The 22,869-nt window shown below is 42.3% G+C and overlaps 1 protein-coding gene and 1 non-coding gene across 2 annotated transcripts in view; both read left to right on the top strand.

The window, feature by feature from the left end:
* TIAM1 (T cell lymphoma invasion and metastasis 1) overlaps positions 1-22,869 on the top strand; it is a 327,269-nt gene that overhangs the window by 66,407 nt on the left and 237,993 nt on the right. The window contains 1 exon segment of the mRNA XM_015586534.2: positions 2,465-2,517. The gene's annotated coding sequence lies outside the window, so the exon portion shown is untranslated.
* On the top strand, positions 15,238-15,356 carry LOC112476951. The gene has a single exon (XR_003045257.1). It is a non-coding gene; the product is annotated as a 5S ribosomal RNA (ribosomal RNA).

Raw genomic sequence — 22,869 nt, 5'->3', positions numbered from 1 at the left:
CCCCCCCGCCGCCCCCCGCCGCGTACACATGCAATGAAATCTAGCTTAAAAATTGAGTTTTCTTCCCCCGCTTCAATTGAGGACAAGTATGAAAAATTAAATGTTTGATTCTCGCATGTGTCCCCCTCCCCATTCTCTTCCATTGTTGTCCTTCAAAGCTCTGGCAGGAAAATGTATGACACACTCAAAGAGGTGACAGAATAGAGTTTAATGAAGATATGTCATGGGGTTAAGAAGCAGAAAGGGGGGAGTGAGGTGAAAGGAGGAAGCGAAGTAAAGGGGTCAATGGAAGGAACACCCCCTGACTCAATTTGTTCAGACTCTTGTAACAGGACCACAGACTGAGTAACTTATAAATTACAGAAATTTATTTCTCACACTTCCGGAGGCCAGGAAGTCCAAGATCAAGATGCTGTCAGATTTGGTGTCTGGTGAGGGCCTGCTTCTTGGTTTATAGATGATCGTCTTCTGTGTCCTCACGTGCTGGAAAGGGTGAGGGAGCTCTCTGGGGTCTCATTTATAAAGACACTAATCCCATTAAGCCTCACGATCTACTCGCCTCCTAAAGTCCCCACCTGCAAATACCAGCACATTGGGGATTAGGTTTCAACATAGGAATCGTGGGGGACATATTTAGTCAGTGGTACCTTTCAACCCCTAGAATTAGGTGTAGAGGGAGAGGGTTCCCTGACAGGAGGTGTAACTTGTGGAGATGCCCCTAGGGAGGAAGCAGAAGATCCGTGCTCCTTCCTTCTTCACCCTCCTCTTAGTCTGCTGGCTTCTACTGCTATCTCCCAAGGGGCCAGAGGGCCAGAACCTGGTGGATGCAGGTGGTGGAGGTCAGCCTCCCAGGGCACAGATCCCGCTGGAAAAGCCGCAAAGTAATCTGAAGGGCAACCAGAGACTATAGTTAGCACATCTGCCTTCAGAGTCTAAAATAACTTTTTCCAGTAGATGTCGCTTTCAAGACTGCAGCGGAGCAGCTTTGTTTCCTCAGATGCTTTCCCTGGGGACCAGGTGTCATGGGGAATTGCTTAGCTTGTGCTATGGAGCTTTTGTAATCCTGTTAGTGACTGGAAGCTTCCTGTTGTTTTTCAGATGCTTTTAAACTAAGTGTTTTAGTTTTTCTATCGTATGCCTGCCATTACAAGGCCACTTTGAAAGGTTTCATTATGCTTCATGGTGGTGAACCAATCTGCCTCAGTATCACAGGGAACTGTATCTAAATGACTTCCATGGCATTATGTTCAGAGGTAGCTTGATGTAGAGAAATGGGCATTTCTAGAGTTTTGCAAATGGAAATTATGTGCCTAGAAGCAATTGAGAAATTAAAAAGTGGTGTGCTGTGAGGCAGCGGGTGTAACTGACATCACCAAGCTTGGATCTGGGCCGTTTGGGGTCTGCACCGTCTGGGGTCTACTCCGTCTTAGGTCTGCTCCTGGCTCCTTGCACTTGTTCTATGACCATGCATCTCTGTAAGGTGGCAGCACTAACAAAGACCTTCTCCTTAGGCAAACTTCAGTCAGGCCACTCTGAGCCCTCTTTTGACAAGATTTGGACCTTGGTCCCTATACTGTCTTTGGCCTGCCTCGCCCAGTTTTACCAAGAATCCTGCCAAATTGGTTTAGAGAGGATCTCACCAGCTGTGATATCTGATCACCCCAGAGTACCTTCAGCAAAAATCCTCTTTTCTGTTGGTTTAATGACAATCCCCCCACCCCGACCCTTGATGTTTCCTCTGGGTAATTTTTGGCCACTGATCTTCTCGTTCTGCTTGTTTGCCATAAATCCCCAGGTGTCTTTGCCTTATTCGAAGGTGAGCCTCCTCTCTCTCTATTACAGTAGTCCTGAATAAAGTCATCCTTACCATTGTAACAAGCGTTAGGATGAGGTTTTCCTTAGCATTACCTACCATAAAACCTTGGTCTTGTTTGAACCCTCAAGGACCTGTAGACCAGCCTCACCCACGTGGAGCTTACTAGGAGCAGTGCGCTCACCTGTTGGTGGGCTGGTTCTCGTGGTTATGAAGCCCTGCCTTGATCTCAATTTGGCCTGTCTTTACAACCCGTTCCCTCCCCACTAAGTGAATAAATTAGCTTCTCAAATTTTAGCCATCTTAATGATGGCTATATTGTCTTGCTTTATTGAACGGGTTTCTAAGCCTGGGTGAACCTACATTTTGGACTCTGGGATATTGTTACTGTAGAGGGTTGCATTAGGGTGATGCCCCTGGGGGTTGAATCTGTGTGGACTCTTGTCTTTATTCTGTAAATTCCTGCATTGCTCTGCTTCAAATTCTAAGTCCTTTGTTTCCTTCCTCTGCTGTTAGCTCTTGCTGATGCCTTGTTTGATAACAATTTTATAAATGGCACATTTCTTTTTCTTTCATGGAGTCAAGTGCTTGGGCTTTGTGAAAGCTGTTTGTCACTCAGAAGTCTTTTTTTTTTTTTTTTTTAATTTCCAGGTTGATGGCTGTGTTCCAGATGTTAGCATTATCAGAAGCCTGACATCCACATGGTGAGCAGTTTACACTCTTATATACGTTCTGTACGCTTTGAAGGACATTCTAGGTTCATCAAGGGTATATTAAATACATTTGCTGTTTCATTTATGTTTATCATATAGCCCTAAATCTGTGCCTAGTGTTTGTTGATTTTCATCCTTATTTTTTCTGCCATTACTTCATTCATGGTTATATTTGAAAATGGTAACTTACATATAAGATCAAAACAACCAAAGTCATTTGTTTGAAGAAGAATTTTGGGGCGAGGATATAAAAAGAAAATTGGATTTACTTTTAAATATTTCTATATGATTCTCTGAAAAGATAAAAACTATATTTGTTAAAGATCAACACAATACTATTATCATGTGTAAAAAATGAACAATAATTCACTTCTTAATATCACTAAATATCCATGTTCAGATTTTCTTGATTTTCTTATAAATATTTTTCCAGAATTAGTTAAAAATATCTCAGGGTAATCAAAGGCTTTAAACGAAGTTCACATATTGCTTTTGGTTGACATGTCTCTTAAGTCTCTTTTAATATGTATGTTTCACGTTCCTCTTTTATTTTTCCTTATAATATATTCGGTGAAGAAGCTTGACTTTTTGTCTTTGGAGTTCCCCACGTTACAGATTTTGCTGCTAACGTCCCTGTGTTATTTAACGTGTTTTATTGTTCCCCAAATTTCCTATAAACTAAAGGCTCGATCAGATTCAGGTTCAATTTTTTGGTAAAAGTATTTCATAAGTGATAGTGTAACTTCTGTCAGGTGACACATTCCAACTCTTTTTGAAATCTTAATATTGACAGGTGCTGTTAATCTAATCATTCATTATTAGGGTCCCTATCAGTTTTTTTTCCTCATAGTTTGAGTAACCATTGATGATTCGTAATGGATGCCTACATCATTCTTTATTTAGGGTTTATGAAAAGATGATACTCTTATTCTGTCATTCGTTCTGTATTTATTTAAAGGAAAATTTCTATAAAGAACTTTATTTAAACTTTTTTAAAAAAATTACCTTGGAGGTATAGTTTATGTATACAAGACAGAATAATGGCTTTATTGTTTCCTCTTATTTACCAGAATAATGAATTGGTTCCATATTATCCTTCGAAGATGATCAATGAGTTTTTTTAAAAAAAGTTATCATTATGAACTCTTGGACTGTTGACATAGTTGACATTGGGATAAGGATTTGGTAGAAACTAATAAAAAATAGCCTATTTGTTTAGATGTTTAGATTCTACTTAATAGATGTTTCTAGACAATAAGAGAAAGGAGAGAAGGAGAGATGAATGAAAAAGGAAGAGACCAGAAATCTATGAGTGTAATTGAATGAGGATAGAACTAGGATAAAGAAATAGGATGCTAACAATAAGAGATGGAGGAAAAGGAACCATCTGAGGAGGAGAGGACTAAGGGGTGGTTAGGGAGGTGATGGGCAGTGAGGGAGTGTTGTGAGGATCCAGGCTGCATAGGGCCTCCTAGGCCATTGTAAGGACTTTGGGGGCTATTGGATAGACGTGATCTTACGTAATGCCGATGGCTGTTTTCATGCCGCGATGGCAGAGTTGAGTAGTTGCGACAGAGACTGTATGTCCCACAAAGCCTGAAATATTTCCTGTTTGGCCTTTTACCAAAACCAGTTAGTTGACCTCTAGGCTAGGAGGATGAATAAGCTCTCAGAATAGGGATCACACAGAAATATTCCTCATCGCTGAAATGCCGTTCAGCTGCTAGTACATGTGGATGTGAAATTCTGTGGCTCACCAATTGTAGCTTAAAGTTAATAAATAACTTTATATCTCTTTGGTCATTCTTCTGCATGTTAGATGACATTATCTTTATACTTGAAATATAATTCAACATGGTAGGTTCACTTTATGTATAGTGTCGTTTTACTGGGTAGATGGTTGGATATTGGTAATCCTGAAGTTTAGCACATTGAGACCCGATTTGCTCTACTCCTCTTCCTTAGATAGTATGAAACCTTCTCTTCCATATGTGCGTACTATTATGTGGTTTGTTTTGTTTTTGTGTATTCAAAATTCTCCATCCTTTCAGTGAATGTCTCATGTTAAGGGTTTTCAAAATACGTAGACTTGCATATTTTCCCCTAAATGGAACTCAGCTAGTTTTATCTAAGCTATTCCTTTTGTCTGTTGACTATATACTGTGTGCTACATTATTATGCATGGCTGTGGAATTCTTTATGTAAAAAGAAATTGAAATAGATTTAAAATATAAAGGACTTTTCTTTCGTAATTGCATCTTAATGTAATAAAAACCAGAGTGTAATTATTAAAAATGATAGAAAAAAGAATTAAAACAATAAAATTGCTTAGCAAAGATCCTGTTTCATAATGCGTTCAGAAATAATTGGTATCATAATGTATAATTAACCATCTTTCTTTGAAGCATGAAGCTTGGGTGGGCAGAGGACCTTTTAAGAGTTGGTGATGTCTGAATTAGTTCCTATGGCGGCACTTCGGAACCTGTGCACAGATTGTAGCATCGTGCAGCCTTCCTTGTTAGTTTTTTTTGGGGGGGGGATGTAGGGGCAGTGGGATTGAGGAAGATACTAAAAGAAGGCTAGGACAGAGGGTGCTCTGATGCTTGACCGGACACCCACTACTGCCCCGGGTTGGTCAGGGAAGATAGGAGGGGGGAAGCTCCTCAATATGGGTTGTGGCTTTAGCTCAGACCCCACGGAAATTTCCTGGGGAGTCGGAGCCGACCAGGTGTCAAGTTTTCCTGGGGCTTTTGCTTAAAACAAGCTGAGAAGCCTCCTTGGCTCATTTGTAGCCCTACTAGACCTACCCTTTAATCTGACCCCGTGGATCTTACTGCTGAGATGACCACGAATGGTAAGTCCAAGGGATGCACCAGCAGGGAAAAGAGGGAAAGGGAATGGACTCCAAAGCCCAGAACCCGAGCCTCAGTTTCCCCATGGCTCACCTTGGTGCTAATTGGCTGAGAACTGGGAGACTAGAACATGCAAAATAGTAAGTAAAAGTACTGGGAGAGAACATTCCAGGCAGACCCAACCTTTTATTTGCTACTCTTTTGGTTCAAGAGTTCCTTGCCCACGACCGGCATGTTCAGACTCCTTCTCAGAGAGATGGTGGTGGTGTCGGATGTGGTTCATTGTCCCCTGGTGGCTGAATACCTTAGCCCCAGCCTGTTGGGGGGAGTCAGCTCTGTGTAACTGTGAAGAGGCTGTTGTCAAAACAGTCACACCGGAGTTTATCTTTTGAAAGAGTCAAATTAAGGGGTGGTGGGGGCCGGGGGGTTGTGGAGATGGGGAGGGATGTGGGAGGCAGCAGTGCCTAGTACAATAATTTGAAAGAGACTATTGCTGCTCAAAAATTTTGGGTCTCTTCTTTGGAAATACCTTTTAAAGTCTGGGGCATATTCTTTGAAATATCTTCATTAGTGGCAAACCTTTCTCTTTTTGGGTGGTTTTGCTTTTTGGTAAAATTCTCAATGCAGTTGCCCTCCCAGTTGGTTTTTTATATCCCTTCTTGTCCATAGAGTAGCCAGAAGTATCTAAATAACACTCAAATCTTTTTCTTCGGCTTTGAACTTCCTGTGACCTCCTATGACCATGGATTTGAAAACCAGGCTCTGCCGTGGGTGCCAGGCCTCAAGTTGATTCGGCCTCACCTCCCTCTCACCTCAACTCTTCCTAACTTGGGTGATTCTCACACTTTCTTTGTGGGACTAGAACGCAGCCAGCCTCAAGCCTTCCTCCTACATGCCAGGATCCCTCCAGTTCCGCCTGGCCAGCCCTTCACTTCCTGGATAGCTCTGCTCCAATGTCACCTCCTCAGATCAGCCTCCCTGAGAATCAGATGTGAAGTAGCAGCTCCTCCACACACACTCTCCCCAGTGCCCCCATCACCTCCCATTACAACTGTTCTAGTTCTCATCATAGTACTTGGGATCATCAGAAGTCTCTCTGTTCAGCGGTGTGTTCATTGCTTGTTGTTCCCAAGGTCATCAGTGGCCGATTGCCTCAGTCAGAGGTTGTCAGAGCGTGGGCACTCGCATTCAGAGACAAGTCTGCTATGCAGGGTAAATTTGTCAGTTGGATAGTATCTTATAAATAGTTTCGAAGATGACTATACTGAGAGAATAGTTCAGATTCAGAAATATGTGTTTCGATCTATCTCGATAACAAAACCAAGCCAAACCAAGACGTTTCCTTATCAAACCCTGCATGCTGCAGTGGTCCACAGTGTGCAGGCTTGTAACACAGGCTGTCTCTCTGCCTGGGCTTTTAGCCCTCGGTAGCCACCCCTTCGCCTCAGCACATATTTACTTGGGTAATGAGGAGATTTGCATAGAGCAGGGCCTCTCGACCTCAGGACTGCTGATAATGTGGACTGGGTTGTCCTTTGTGGTGCAGGCTGTCCTATGTGCTGCAGGATGTTTGGCAGTATCCCTGGCCTCTGCCCATTAGATGCCAGTACGCTGCCCTAGTTATGACAACTAAAGTGTCTCCAGCAAATGTCCCTGGGGAGGGGGCGTGAAATCTCCATGGTGGAGAACACCCAAGAGTCTGCAAATAACCTTTAATTACCACCCTTTATCACTTCTCCATTAATGTGGGTCAAATTTCTGAGTGTATAAGAAAGTACATCGAAACAATGGCATGTTGTTCAAGTTCGGATTATAATGATGACTGAAGGATTTTTTTTTTTGTAATCTACAATTTGTGGTCTTAGTTTACTTGTCATCATTGTCCCTAGTTTCATCATTTATAAAATATGTCCCCTTCAAGGAGGATGTTCTTGACTTTTGTGTGAATTTGATACTTAAAATCACAGTCTTGCCTGGGAGAAATCTTGAAGGATCTTTGGGCAATACCTGTGCAATTAATATTGACATCATTATCATCTTGTTCATCCCTGTTATTCTGACAGTGAGGAAACTAAGGCCCATGAGAAGGACAGTGATGCACCCAGGTCATGGTTAACGCCAGAGCGATGTCTATCGAGGTGTTTCTGGGGGATTTTCTTGTACTTTTGTTTTCCATGCAGGTCGGCAGAGCTCTCTGGGGCTCACGCCTCCCCTGGGAATCCCTGCTAGAGCCTGAACATAAAGCGCCAGTGTCCTTGGCTCTTCAAGGATCTGGTAACCAAACGTTTTTAGAAAAGATAATCAAGGAGGATTTTAGGAGGGTCAGAGAAAGCGAGGGACAGAGAAGTACCTCCAATAATGTAGACAGTCAACTGAAAAGAGAAAACGGTGTGTGAAAAACAATACGAAGGAAATAAAAAGACAGAGGAAGGAGGAACGGCCAGACGAGGAACCGAAGAGTCCAGTCGACCAAATGCAACGTGTGGATCTTGTTTAGATCTTGATCCGAACAGATCAACTCCATGTGCGTGCATGCATGCTTGTGCATATGTGTGTGTGTGCGCGTGCGTGGGAGAGAAAGAGATAGAGAGAGAGAATTGGAGACATTCAAAAACTAAGTGGATAATTGGTATATAGAATAATTTTTTCGAAGTGGCTGTAAAAATAATATTGTGATTTATTAAAAAAAAAAAAAAGTGCCCCCTTAGGACATGCCCTTCGTAGATGGCTCACTGATCTGGGAAATTGAGCTGAAGCTAGAACTCATGGTCACCTCTTCCAGCTCTCTGTTATCTGTTTGTATTGCCAATTCTCTTACAGCCACCAGGTTTTTAGCCAGAATATTAGCCTTCACACACACACACACACACACACAGCCAGTATTAGTCTGATTGTCTAACCTTTTCCCAATGAGCACGTGGCTTCACTCCTGCATTTCCGCTGTGTTGGTTCCGAGCTTGCCTGATCCAGGGGTGTCTTCAGCACCCCACTCTAGTTGAGCCCCTACAGCACCTCCCACCCCACAGCTTCCAAGCCACTTTGATCGCTCCTTTCTCTGAATTCCACTTAAGCCTGGTGCTTTTCACCCTGGCTTCGTGTTGGAATCATCAAGGTCACCTGAACTGGGATTACTCAACCGCGTATGGATTTGGCGAGCTTCCTATACACAATATTTATTTATTTATTTTTTATTAAAGTAATGTTGGGTGAATTATCTGAATTAAAAAATTCATGAGAAAAATATGATATGCTAAATCAAGCATGCTGTTTTGCAACCTGTCCCTTTGGCTGGCTCTGCCTCTGGTTGGGCACCCTGGATGTCAAAGGCGTGATTGATGGCCAGTGCCAGAGTGCCTATGGCCCAGTTGGCTGGCCGTGCCTGTTGCTCAAGGCCCGATTTATGCTCTTCTCAGAGCTGCAGATCACTCTGTGGTATAATACAGTTGACGAGGCCTGTCCTGGCTTGTGGGGCCTCAGCCTTCTCCATCTTGTGTGAACTTTTTTTCCTTGTAAATTCTCAGTTTGGCTTCTCAGCTTAATTGACTTCTGGATGGATTAGGTGCTGCTTAATAATGTCTGAAACCCACAAGGACTGTTTCGATGGACTCTCAAGGAGGAAGAGGCACTTTGACTCCCTGGCCCCTCTGTGGGTCAAAACTGTTCTTTATCGGAGCCTTTGGGGTCCCCACTGTGTATTCTGCACCCTCCTAAGTCCTGGGAAGCGAGATGCAGAGAGAAAGCACTGGTTCTGCCTTCAAGGGACTTAGATCTGGGTAGGAAGCAGGGTACCCGTGAGAAAGAGTAGCGGGAGGAAGAACCGCCATGATTACAAGGGCCAGCTTCTTGCAGAGAGTCAAGGAAACGTGCTGGAGAAGGGCCTTAGACTTGCTTTTCTGGAATAGGAGAGCGGACCCACTGTTTACGACAGGGAAATTGGCGGGGACCTCTTTAAAAGGAGGTGATTTGCGGGGGATTCTGATTATTTTGATAGGAAATGGATTTGTCTTTATATTCCGGGAGGGATGGAAATTGAGTCCTATTTCTGTCTAATCACAGCCAGTGGGGAAAAGGGCAGCAGTGCTCCCCGGGGGCCAGGGGTTCGTGTCTTGTGCTGCTGCATTCTCCCGGAGCAGCCCTTCCCTTAGATTCTACTGCAAGGCCAGGCACCAGGCACGTGGTCACGGCCTGATCGCTGGCCGCCCAGAGGAAGTCCCCTCGATTGCACTTACCTTCTTTCGTTTTCGATGAAGCCAGACATTTGCTTTTCTGCCTAATCGAATTACGCCTCAGTGTGGGCCCTGTTTGCTTTATCTCGGTCAGTTTGCAGGGAAGCTGTGCTGGTACTTTATCTAGTAGATGCCCAGACCCCAAACCGAGTCCCGCCCAAGAAAGAAAAGGGCTGGTACTTTATCTAGTAGATGCCCAGACCCCAAACTGAGTCCCGCCCAAGAAAGAAAAGGGAGTCGTGACAATGGTGGGGTAATACAGAAAAGTTACGAATCTTGCAATAAAATTAAAGCAAAACAGTAGAGTTCAATCATTAGGGCCATTTGGGAGTTCTCCACAATGGCGGGGCGGGTTTCTCTGTGGAAGTAGCTGGTGTTTTTCTGAGTAGAAACTTTGAGGAAGGAACCAGCAGTGAATTCAAAAGCAAAACAAAACAAAAAAAACCCAGTAACGTGTTTCTAAGCAGCTGCTATGAGTCTGGTGCTGGGGTAAGTCTTTTACATCCATTGCTTCATCTCCATTTACTCTCCAGAGCAATCCAAGTGGGTGACGCGGGGAGAGGTCGCGTACCTTGGTCACAGAGATCTGCAGGCGTGGCAGCCAGGGGACTCAGCTGGGTAATGCTGGACTCTCTGACCAGCCTGTCTCTGGAGGCCTTGCTGGCGTGGTTCTGAATGTGGAGTCCCGGCGACAGGGAAGTCGTGTCTGGAAATCAGAGGTGGAATGGGGAATGAATGTTTGCCAGATGCCTCCGTGGTCAGCCCCCATCTTTGGGCTTTTCCAAGTGGCACTTCGAAGTTAGATTCTGTCCTCGAATTTTGGCCGATATAGACGTTTTTGGAGTGAGCAGTGTTATGTTGGGGCCTGTTACGCGCTGAGTGTTGTGATGGTTAATTTTATGTGTCAATTTGACTGAGAAACTCGGTGCCCAAATATTTTTCTGAGTGTTTCCTTGAGTATGGTTTAGTATGCATTTAACATTTAAATCGATAAACTGAGTAAAGTTGACTGCCCGCCTTAGCGTGGGTGGGCCCGGTATAATCAGTTGAAGGCCCGATTGACCGAAAGGCTGACCCTCTTCCAAATAAGGGGGCATTTCTGCTGCTTGACTGCCTTCGATCTGGGCCGTGCGTCTTTTTTATGTCTTTAGGGTCTCGGACTGGAAATATACCATCAGCATTCTTGGGTTTTCAGCTTGCCCACTGCAGATCTTGGACTTGTCAGCCTTTGTAATTGCGTGAACCAGTTCCTTATAATCAATCTCTTTCTATATACATCTCAGTATACCTTGACTAATACAAGTGCTCATTCTGGGTCACTGCCCATCTCCTTATTTCTCAGGTCAGCAGTCATCTGATTCATTTCCTTCGGACGCTGCAAGGAAGTGTCTGAGCCACGGTCTCTTCACTTCCATTTGGTTTCCTGCCTTCTTCATCTTTGAACTCACAGCTCGGTTTTTAATGGTGAGAGCTCATTCTCATACCCTTCCTCCTTTTCCAATTCTTTTGACTTTAGGAAAATTTCTTCCCCCTTTTTTTTTTTTACTTTCTCTAGCTCCTCTGTCCTCCTTCCCCCCCAATAATTTCCCTTCTCTCCCTCCTTCTCTTCCTTCCTTTCTTCCTTTCCTATTTAGGCTCCCAAATGGCCCTAATAATTGCGGTTCATCAGATTCACTGTACTTTGATGTCATTAGACGTCACATGAAATTCTTCATACGCAAGGCCGCTGGTCTTCCGAGCCCACCCTAGAATATCCAAGAATGTCTGTAGCCCCCCGATTTTCTTCTGATTAAAGCTACTTTTCTTTAATCATCAGCTTCTAAGATGAATAAAGTATCTCCTTTTGAACTCTACTGTTTCGCTTTAATTTTATTGCAAGATTCGTAACTTTTCTGTATTTGTTTTCCTTGAAAATGTACAGCATGTCTATAATATTTTGTATTGAGAACACTTTCAAGGGACAGGTGAGAGTGGCTTAGCTACTGCTGCAGGGCCTGTCACTTTAACGAAAGGCCTTCCTTGTCCTACTTGCCAATTGCGGTGAACGAATGCCTCCCATTGGTAAGTTGGGGATGCTCTGCATTTCTTTTTTGTTCCCTTTGCTTTCTCTGCACCTTCTTCATTCATACTTCATCATTCCCTGGTCTTCACTCAGTAATACCCATGAGCTTTGATCCTGCAGTGCTAGTCCACTGTGAGAGCCAGTGTGTAAGCTTCTATTGGAGGCTCAGCGAGCTCTCTTAAAGTGAGCACCAGTGGATATTAGCACCGGACAGATGGAACTGTGTGTGCCGCCCCTGCCTCTGGACTGGGCGTCTGGGTCATGATGCATGGCATGGCCAGAACTCACATGCCTGGACCTCATAGAAGGCAGCAAGAGGTTGCTGATAATTTTCAACTCCATACATTTAGGCTGAAGGCAGAGTTTGTTTAAAAAACAAAACAGAACAACACCCCACCCCCAAACCAACCTCTCAAAAATAACAACCAACAGAAACCCAATCTCTCTTTTGTTCCCCCTGCACCCCAGATGCATTCATTTTCCTGGGGCAGGGAGGGCTGACCAATAAGTTCAGTGACTATCTGTATTCCAACTTGAGAAGTAATGGGTGGTAGTCTCAAAGTAACCCTTGGATTTTACAAGGATTTGGGATTTCCTTAGTTTTCTATGAAGAAAGCAGGTCTTTGGGTATTACAAGGAGTTCGAGTGTCTGAGTGTCTGCCAGGTAGACTGTGCTGGGGCAGCATTTGTGACCATAGTCAGCATTCTATGCAGTTGCTAAAGGTTTGTGTCTCTTTTAATTGGAATTATAGACAACGTCGAGCATGGCAAGGGGAAGCTTAATAGCTCCTTGATTTACCAGATTATTTTCTACAAAATTTGTACGCTACATGAAGGAGTCTTTCGGAGTGAGCGTTGCCCCTCCTTCAGCAAGACCAAAATGTATTACGAAAGAACTGTGGTTAAAGAACATTCTAGAAGACACTTGAACTAACCAGAGCGAAGCTTGTCATGGCATTACAGAATGTTAAAGCTGGAAGGGGCATATTGATAAAATGAATTCAAACCATTTATTTTACAGATAAGAAACTGAGGCCCTGGAGTTTGTTTCATTCAGTCAGGGTTCACTTATCACCTTAGGCTGTTTCTTATGTTACCCTGTGACATTTGATGTTAAATTCCATGTGCTAGGTGACATTTCCCATGGAAACGGTACCTACTTGTTGAGTGCGTTATGTGCTGTTGAGTCTGTTCCGACTCCTGGGGGTTATGGTTTTACAGATAAGAAACTGAGGCCCTGGAGTTTGTTTCATTCAGTCAGGGTTCACTTATCGCCTTAGGCTGTTTCTTATGTTACCCTGTGACATTTGATGTTAAATTCCATGTGCTAGGTGACGTTTCCCATGGAAACGGTACCTACTTGTTGTGTGCGTTATGTGCTGTTGAGTCTGTTCCGACTCCTGGCGGCTATGGGTGAGTGATGTCCACAGTGTCCTGTCTTCAGCAGCCTCACTCCTGTACACCAATGCCTATGGCTTCTTTTTATGAAGTCAGCCCACCTCATATTGCTCTTCCATTTTTCCTGTCGCCTTCTGTTTTTCCCAGCATTCTTATGTTTTCCAAAGAACCCTGCCTTCTCATGATGTTCCCAAAGTAGGACAGGTTCAGTTAGGTCATTTTTGCCTCCAAAATGTTTCAGGCTTAACTTGCTCTGGGTCCCACTCGTTTGTCTTTCTGGCGGTCCAGGGTGTCCTTAGAGTTCTCCAACATTATATATCGAATGAATCAGTTTTCCCTGTCCATCTTTTCGCCGTCCAGCTTTCCCATCTATACGTAGTAATGGGGACTATGAGGATGTGGACGATATTAGCCTTGGTCTCTAATGACACATCTTTGCTCTTGATGATCTTTCTGAATTTTCCCATTGTTGCCCTTCCAAGTCTCAGCCTTCTCTTGATTTCTTGGCTGCCATCTCCATTTGAATTGATGACTAGTAATCTAAAGCAGTAGTTGTGTGTGCATTCTCTTATTCTTCGAAAGAGTTGCTGACATATATACATTTTTTTTATTGTTAAATATTTAATGACAGACTCCCTTTTAATTTGGACGTTAGATCATTATTTATCTGAGGTCCCGATAAATAGTCCAGTCTCATTTTCCTCAAGCTGACAAATTTCGCTTTTGGTGCTTGTGGGGAAAGCAAATATGGAATTATTATTGTAGCAATTAGTCATCTACCCTAATTTTTTTTCCTTGTAAATTCCCAGAGCATATGCATGAAATTCATTAGTATAGATTGCCTGTGCTTTAAAGTCATTGTGACACTGTAGATATTTCACTTCTCTTTTGAAATTTAATGCAATAAGGAATTTAGCAGAAGCCTGCCTTTATTACTTTAAAATCAGGAAGCTGTGTTCCTCAGTCGCTGTCTTCCTGTGCCGATGCAGGCTGACTCAGCACTCTGCTTTTTGATGACAGGAAAGCCAGCACAAATTCTAAATTTTCGTGCCTCTGCCGACGAGAGTGTATTAAAGTTGTTTGATAACTGCTGTTATAATTTCCATGGGATAGCTTATCTTTAACGCTTCCCATGAACACACAAGTCCGGCTGCTGTGGGAGCTAAAGGGATTAGAATTGACTTTCATGAAATTTTTCCCTTAATGAAATCTCATCAATTTCGATCCTCCTGGCTATTTTAATTCGAGACCGAGGAGGGTCCAAGGATGAGCAGTTTACAGACTGCTGCTTCCCTTTGGCTATTTGGGAGGCTGCACTCCATGAGGTCCAGGCTTTATTAAATACGTTCTAAATGACTTGCATGGGAGCCAGCTCTGTCTGATGTTTTATATTATGTAACCGATCAGATTTATGGAGCCTACAGTGAGTTCCAAGTCCTAGTTTTGAGGGATTTGCCAGAGAAGTAGGGATACTGTTAGCCTCCTTGAGAATGAAAACTTGGAAAGCTATAATAATTCGACTGATTATAGAAGCCATTACTATAAAATATGATTTTTTTTGTGTGTGGGGGGTGGTCAGAAATTATACTTTGAAAGTCGAAAGAGATTCACAGCTCACGGCACAAGAGTCTGAGATCTGGGGATTTTATTCCAACGGTGGTAATGGTGTGTCGAGTGAGATTTCTTTACGGGCATTTAAATTGTTCGCACTCCTTTAGAAGTTGATTAAAATTATGGGGCCTCTCCCCAGAAAAATGTATGCACATGCTATACAACTTTGTGCATTCAGTTTTGAGAGGTTCGTGGATCCCCTGGAATTTAGGGACTCATTTTGTCATACATATTTCAGTTTTTGTTCTAGAATCATGGTTGCCTAATACTGTGCTGAGTCGTGTAGTCCCAATAAAATTTTGGGTCTTTCTCGATTGTGGTTTCCAGATTCAGTATTGAGGAATTGACTGCTACTATAGCATTAAGAAGTAGTTCTTATAAATTAAAAGCATTAAATAAACAGCATTGCTTCTTTTTCATTAAAAAGCAACAATAACAACAAAAATCTCAGGTGGATTTGCAAGGCAAGGAAAGAGAAGCTCGAAGCAGGAGAGTGCACCGAAGGAGTGTTAACGCTTAATTCTGTATGATTCTATTTTAAAAACGATTTAAAAAAAATCGGGTCTACAGCCATGCCACACTGAGCAGGCCCGGTCCCGTCTGATCTCGGAAGCTAAGCAGGGTTGGGCCTGGTTAGTACTTGGATGGGAGACCACCTAGGAAGACCAGGTGCTGTAGGCATAAAAAAATATAAAAATAAGGGACTGTAAGCTGATAAGATCCTTGCAATCTGTGAGGTCAACCAAGGGTTGCCTTGCCTAAAAAAAAAAAAAAAGTAAAAATATCAGATCCTACCTCAAAGGGCCTGGAATTAAACCAGTGAGGATATGTAGCAGAATGTTCAGTGGGCTCTGAACCCAGTTCTACAAAGCGTTTTGGGCTATGGGGACATCTTTAGCTCTCCAAGGTCATTGTCTTGTGGGAAAAGGTTGCCTCTCCTCACCTCTCATTGTTTTATAATGTCTGGGGAGCTGGCCCTGAGGTGTCTGTTCATTATTTCTTGCCCATTACTAGAGGGTTTAATTATTCCCAATGACACAAACAGTTGGGATCTGACAGGCCCGGCCGTCTCCCGCACTGGGCTCTCCTGTAACCCATGCTTTTTCCCTTTGTTTTTCAGAGTTAAAGTTGCGAAATGAGAGGTGAGAGTCCCAGTTTTCTCCTTTTTTAGGCAGGGATGCTTGCTGCTTAAATTGCTTCGAGGGTGATGTCAAATGATAACGTACACCTGAAAATCATATAATTGTATTAACCGATGTTATCGCAATAAACAATAAAAAAGAAAAAGTTAACAAGTAAAAACTTAAAAAAAAAAAAAAAGATAAAGCCACACAATAAAAAGCTCTTATGGTAAATAAAATTACTTTTCTATTAAAAAAATTTTTCTTCAAGGGAGTTCAAAGTCGCTTTCATCCCTGAGTAATGTGTCTATATAGAGATACAATTGAATTTGATATTTAATATATTAGTTCATTGGAACATGGATCAAACCTGACCAGTCGCTGGAGACCTCGTCTAATCCTGGCTCTTCTGGTCTTCGCCTGTGTGGCCGGGTGTAGCTGGGGACCTCCTTCAGGTCATTTCCCATTCTAAGTCTTAATGAGGTGGTTAAAATTCAGAAATCCAGAGCATTACCTTGATAAAGTCTCTCTCCTTGACCAAACTTTAGTTAGGCGCCTCAGAGCCCCCTTTTCGACTAGGCCTCAACTTTGGCCTCTGACTCTCTGGGCAATTGTGGTGTCTTTTAGGGATCATTTCATAGGAAGAATTGGAATGAGTTTGTTGAACGCCAGCCTGTGAATCTCCATTTTAAACAAGTGTCATGTGTGATTCGGATGTAAGGGTTGCTTGGTCCACACCTTGAGAAATGTTGTACATCATGATTGCCAAGTGTTTTCCAGTCCCAGTGTGCCAGGATTCTGTCTTGCTGGGAGTTCTTACACCGTAAAGAGCAGGTAGGTCCTTTCAAAGTAAAAAGAGAAATTGAACAAACAAAATCACAATTGATTTTTCTTCCCACATTCTAAGTCTGGAAATGCTTGTTGACTTGTTCAGATTGGCTGTTTAAATGGTTAGGGTTACCATCTCTTCTTCCCAATGATCCTGGAGTTGTTTTGCTGTGACTCTTCTGCTTTGGGAACACACTAGGATATTACCTTATGATGCCTCATTACAGAATTGGGAGCACAAGAAATATGCTTGTTTTCCTTGGCAACTAGCAACAGTGATTGGTTTGGTTTTTTCCTTTGTCTCTTTAAATCTGTTGAAGATGTAAGGGTTTCCGAAACTTCTTTCGCTTAGAACCACTGATCTGGGACCATGAAAACCCTGACAGTATCCGGTATTGACTTGGTTATTTTTGTTGTGATTTTTAAAGAGGCCAAGGATTTGGGTTTATTTTGTGTGAGGAGTTGGGCTAAAAGCAGACACAGGGATGGGGAGGGACAGTGTAGTGATCAGTTTCCCTTAATTCCACCAAGAACCGTTGGTGGAGTAAGAAGAAATATTTGGTTCTTTATGAGATGTGGTTTAAACAAATTGCAATTGTAAGAGGAAACTAGATTGCAAATACAGAGTTTTTGAAACTTTTCTGGGTTTCTAAGTAAGCAAATATACTTACTACAGGCTAGTGGATGCTTTCTAGATTGAATACCAGTACTGACACCAACCAATACTAATTAACATTTCTAGAATGCTTATACATGGCCTTTGTTATTATCTCATGTCCTCACCGAACGACATTAGGAGGTATTAATACTATTTTATCCCTATTTCACCAGATGAGGGAAACAGGCTCAGCGAAGTTAAATAATTGTACAAGGTTGCATTGTGGGCAATAAAGACCCTGTTGACAGCCAGAAGCATAAAGAATTTGTGGTTTTGTTCCTTCTTGGTCTGATTTGTTCTGCTTTAGCCAGTATATTCTTAAGACAACCAGTGGTTTTTGGAGAGAGCCCTCTCCCTCTTGTACACATAGATTACATGGTGCAGAAGAAAGTTCTTCCGTTTCCTTTCATGACGATTATGGTTTATGGGTTAGCATTCAATTCCGCCAGTTTTTTGAGGATGTGGGTCAAGTCAGCTGTATTTCTCACCAGCATTTGCTGGTGTACCGCATGCTTAGAGGGTTACAGGAAGCTCCTAAATATTAATGGCTGGGCAATTGTGGTGTCTTTTAGGGATCATTTCATAGGATATTATCAGTCGAGTGTGTTTTAAATGATAGAATGCATTTAAGGCTTCTGTTATGCTTCTCATTGGGTCATGGGAAGATGGTACTGGGTCTGTTCGTAGCCAAGTTCAGTGTTAAACATTGTGCCAGCCCCCTCCTCATGTCCAGCTTCTCCTGGTGAGTTAATGGAGATGGCTCATTTCCCTTCCCCAGTCCGTGGCAGACGTCACCAACCAACCACAGCATGTGTCGCTGGACGCAACTTCAGGGGGACACTACCAGTTGATCACAGTTAGCATATCAGTGGACACTAAATTCTCACTCCAGTTAAACTGTGTCCCTACCTTTATTATCAAATAACTCAGTAATTAACTGAGGTCAGTGGTTCTCAACTGGGGACAAAATTGCTCTCCTGGAGACATTTGGCAATGTTTGAAGTTATTTCTGATTGTCACAACTGGGGGTTTTCTATTGGCATCTAGTGGGTAGAGGCGAGAGATGCTGCTGAACATGCTACGATGCGCCGAACCCCTAATTCATCCCCGTGACAAGGAATTATCCACCTCAAAATGGCAATAGTGCCAAAGCCGTGAAACCCTGATTTGCTCTTTAAAAGGTTTCTTAGTTAGCGAGGAGGAAGAAGCTGGATCTCAAAGAGGACTTTGGAGAGACAGCAGAATATCTGGAGGAAAAGATGAGAAAAGGATTAGCTCAACTCAAGGTAGGGCAGTGTATAGATTGATTACTTCCCTCCAGTGTCCTGTTTGAGAAACACGACATAGAGTGTCAGCTTAGGTAGAAGCTCACAAACACATAAGTGGCTTAGTACTACGGTCACCTCTTGGAGCCTTTTGTTGTTGGGTGTTATGGGAGTTAGTAAAGAGTAGATGATGAAAGCTGCTCCATTCATAAGCATTTGTGTTTTTCACTCCCAAAAGGTTGATCTTTTATTAATAAGGCAGTCTGAGATATCGACAAAGATCTATCCACATAAGGTTCATTTTAAGCTATTGGAAACAATCCATCCAAAAAGAAAGAAATGTTTAAGTAAATGATGGAATATCAATATAACATGATTTAAATGATTTCTTAATGACACAGGAACATTTTTAGGATATGTTACATAAAATAAATTAGATAAATAACTGTATAAAATGTGTTCTTAACTTGGCTATATTCATACCAAAAGTAGACGGAAAGGCTTGCAGTTTCAACAGTGAAGGCCTGTTTTCTCTTTATTTTCCAGATTTTCTTTAGCAAAGGCAGGTTACCTTTGAGATGAGAAAAATATAAATACAGTTGATCTTTGAACAATGCTAGGGTTAGGGATGCAGGTGAAAATCCCTTGAACAACCGTGCCCATCCACTTATATAAATAAGTTCAAACCCTGTTTTTCAAGGACGAACTGTATTTTAGAGTTAGCTACGGTGATAAAGTTTCTGTGTTAAGTTTTTTACGGTGATAAAGTTTCTGTGTTAAGTTTTTCTGTGTTAACAGCCAATTTTCAAGTGGCTGTTATGTGCTAGCCACAATGCTGGACACATTGGATGCTGATAAGTGAATAGATACATTCCACCATAGTAAGTGCTGGTATAGGGATGGGAATAAAGTTTTATGGGACAACGGCACAGAATAGCCAAGTTTCTTTACAGATATGAAGGAAGGCTTCACCAAGGAGCTGGCATATGAGAGTAAGAATTTATGAGACAAAGAAGGGCTGAGACATACCAGGCCAGTTTTTAAATTGCTTCCTGAACTGTAAATGGGAATTGCCTACTCCGTTCCATCACATAATCTGTAAATTGCTATGTGAGTGAAAGTTACTGATGCCACGTGTAGCAGAAGTATGTGAGCAACTCAGTACTTACCTCCCGATCCTCTTTATATGACAACGGATTGATTATTTTCCTGGAATTAAATACAGTTTTCTTTGCATTAATTGACAAGGCATTTTGTGGTGTTATAGCTATTTATCTTAGAGTGACTAAAAGAAACCTTTTTACCTTGTTGCTTTAAACTCTAGGACTAAGCCTTTCAAAGAATAACTTGAATGAAGGTGCTGAAGTTGAATGTAGGTTCCATTGTTCCCCTACAAATAGGTTCGATACAGGCAGAGGACAGCTAGTTGCCCTGACATTCTTGGTGTGAGCCTTGGGGATCGCTTTTAGTGAGGAGCGAAGTATTGATCTGCTTGGTACTGAAGAACATCTAACTGGTCTGTTTAGATTGATTTAAACACAAATAGACTATGAATTTAGAAAATAAAATACATGCTGCCCAAGACTTTTAATCATAATGCTTTATTCATTCACTAATTAATTAATTCATTCAGTAATTATTCCTTGAGAGCCTACCGTGTGCCTGGCCAGGGGTCACTTGTCTGGCAAACTCTACTCCTTAAAACTACTCAGAGAATCAAAAAGATTAAGGCGTTAATACAGATGCCCCCAAGAGTCAGTCCCTGCATCACAAGTGCTCTTGGCTTCCTTCTGGAGAGTCACTGTGGGTCCCCTGCCTCCCCCAGTGCTACGGAGCTTGGGAGTCAGAAGAATGGAAGACGCAATGAACTCTAACTGCTATGAAAGTACCGCCCGGGGGCTGGTGTTAGGGGTGGTGACAGCCTGTTAGCAAGAGAGGAACCAGAAGTCATTCTAAGAGCACGCCTGAATTGCAGTTAGCGGTGTTGAGAAGAAACCTTTCCAGTTCCTACCTGTAGTCTTCATAGTACTAAAGCATCCCATAATGACAGGTGGCTGTTTGTCATTAAGAAGCAAGTGGTTCTTCTGCCTTTGGTATAGTCTTTGCCTTGCTCGTTTCAAATGGTACATAATCTGTTTTAGTTCTGTTTCCTCTGCTCTGGGAGACCTCGGGGGGGCCCACCTGGGTTCCGGCAGCTGTAGGGCTCAGCTCATCTGTTTCCAGTCTGTTAGGGGTCACTCTTGTCCTGCGTTCCTGCTGCTGTCCAGTGTCTCCTTGGAAACCATTGTTTCATTTATATTGTCTGTCTTAGAAAATTGTTTCATTTGGGTATATAAATCTGACCCTTGTTATTTCATCTTGGCTGGACGTGGAAGTTTCCTAATATGTTTAACAGTGCTTTCTTTCCTTTTCAAAATAGATTTTAAGAAATTAAAGAAATGTGGGAATATTTGAAAATATTAAACTTCAGTTACATGGTAAATCCACATATGTGGACTAGCATATTCCCTGCCAGTCTTTTATATCAGATAGTTTTTGTCTATGAGCTTAGATTAAGATGTGTCAGGATGTTAAGTCACCTTGATGTCATAGCATAATTAAAACCTCTCTTTTCAGCCATCAGGGGATCAATTCCGTTTTTAAATTTCTACCTCTTTTTCATACGTGTTGAGAAATCGTTGTAAAAGAAGGACTCGACTTTCTGAAGTTTGGTAGGCATGGGCCTATCTTCAGGCTAAACATGGGGACCGTAAAACGTAATTGCAGTCGACATCCAAATCAAATTACTTGATCTTTTTTCAGAGGTTGTATTCACAAACGGCATCACCGATGTGTTAGTTTTCATTCTCTTTATGCCAGTTTGCTCAGTCTAATCACCTGAATATTGTTAATTTGGGTGCATTTCTGGAGATTTTGCCTCTTAAAGAGCAAGGTAATTTAGCTCCTCTGCAAAGTCTCTAATGATACTAATAGCTATAAATGGCAACATTCATGCTGGTGCATCTTTCTCATCTTTTAAAGGCTGGGATGAAATCTAGGAAAACATGCCTGACTTCCTCTCTCGGACAAAGTCTGGCTCTCAATTTCTCTAGTACTTATCGCTTCAATCCTCATTTACCTACCTTAAGTCGTTTTTGAAACATAGTGAGATAGAATGAAAAGAGAAAATAAAAGGCCTTTATGTCAGTGTTGGGTAAAGACATATCTGTATAAGTTTTATTTTGTTTCATGGTTCCTTTGCGATTTCAGTTGGCATTTCTTTGATTGCCAGTAAAGCAGAGCCTCCTTATCGTTCATGTAGCCTTCAGAGTTATTTTCCAACATGTGGGTCTAGTAATTGTCACTCTGCTTTGACAGTAGTTTCTGCACACAGGTTATAGTCTGATCTTTGGGCTGGCATTTAAGACCTTCCACAGTCTGATCCCAAATTCTTTCCCAGCTCTATCTCCATCACACATTACATTTTAGCTATAGGGCAAACGTCTTGATCTTGCCGGGACATGCCGTGTATGTTAAAGCTTCTGTGTGTTTGCTTCCACTGTTTTCCTGGGAAACCTTTCTCCCTGTGCCTTCACCTACTAAATCATGCATGTTGGGACATCTTCCCAGCCTGTACATGGAACTACTTCTTTTCTTGTCTGGATTCCTATAACTTTCTCACAAATCGGCTTGAAGGTGTGTCTGGGAAGGCTGATGGTCAGTGTTACCAGGAGGGTAATTATAAGCCTGTGGGTCAGATTACCTGGGCACTGCTCTTGGGGTTAGCACTGCCAGTCCACCATACAATTGTGCAGGTAGAAGAGGAGGGACAGAAAATAGAGTGTAGAAGGGCGTTTGGGAAGATGGTCGAGGCTTCACCATTGAGAAGTCGGGAGCGAAAGAACAGTTAAATCTCTTGTTTATATTCTCCCACTTCTGGCTTTATTTCCTTTTGCCTGGAATAACAGAGAAAGTACATCGGTTAGGTAAAATGTGGAGAGCTTTTCACAAAGAATGTGTACAGAAAAAGGGAATCTTGGATTTTTGACAGTTTCACCCCATATTTATTCATGTCTCCAGATTTCACAAAGATGTAAACAAGAAAATAGTCATAAGATCCCATGCAGTTCCACACATCATGTTATATATTGCGGTCCAGTGATGTTAGCCATATGTGTGGGAAAGGATTTTATTTATTTAAAAAAGTAGAATAAATACAAATATCTCTGACCCATCCTGCACACCTGCTAAGTGCCAGGCACTGTTGTCGGGCCTTTGGGATGCAACGATGAATAAAACATAGTCCCCACCTTACGGGTCATGTCATACAGCTCAGCTGTTCT

The sequence above is a fragment of the Pteropus alecto genome, unplaced genomic scaffold (genome assembly GCF_000325575.1).
Source record: "Pteropus alecto unplaced genomic scaffold, ASM32557v1 scaffold81, whole genome shotgun sequence".
NCBI lineage: Eukaryota > Metazoa > Chordata > Mammalia > Chiroptera > Pteropodidae > Pteropus > Pteropus alecto.
Note: the sequence above shows the minus strand (reverse complement) of the source record. Positions and strands in the feature narration are given on the sequence as shown.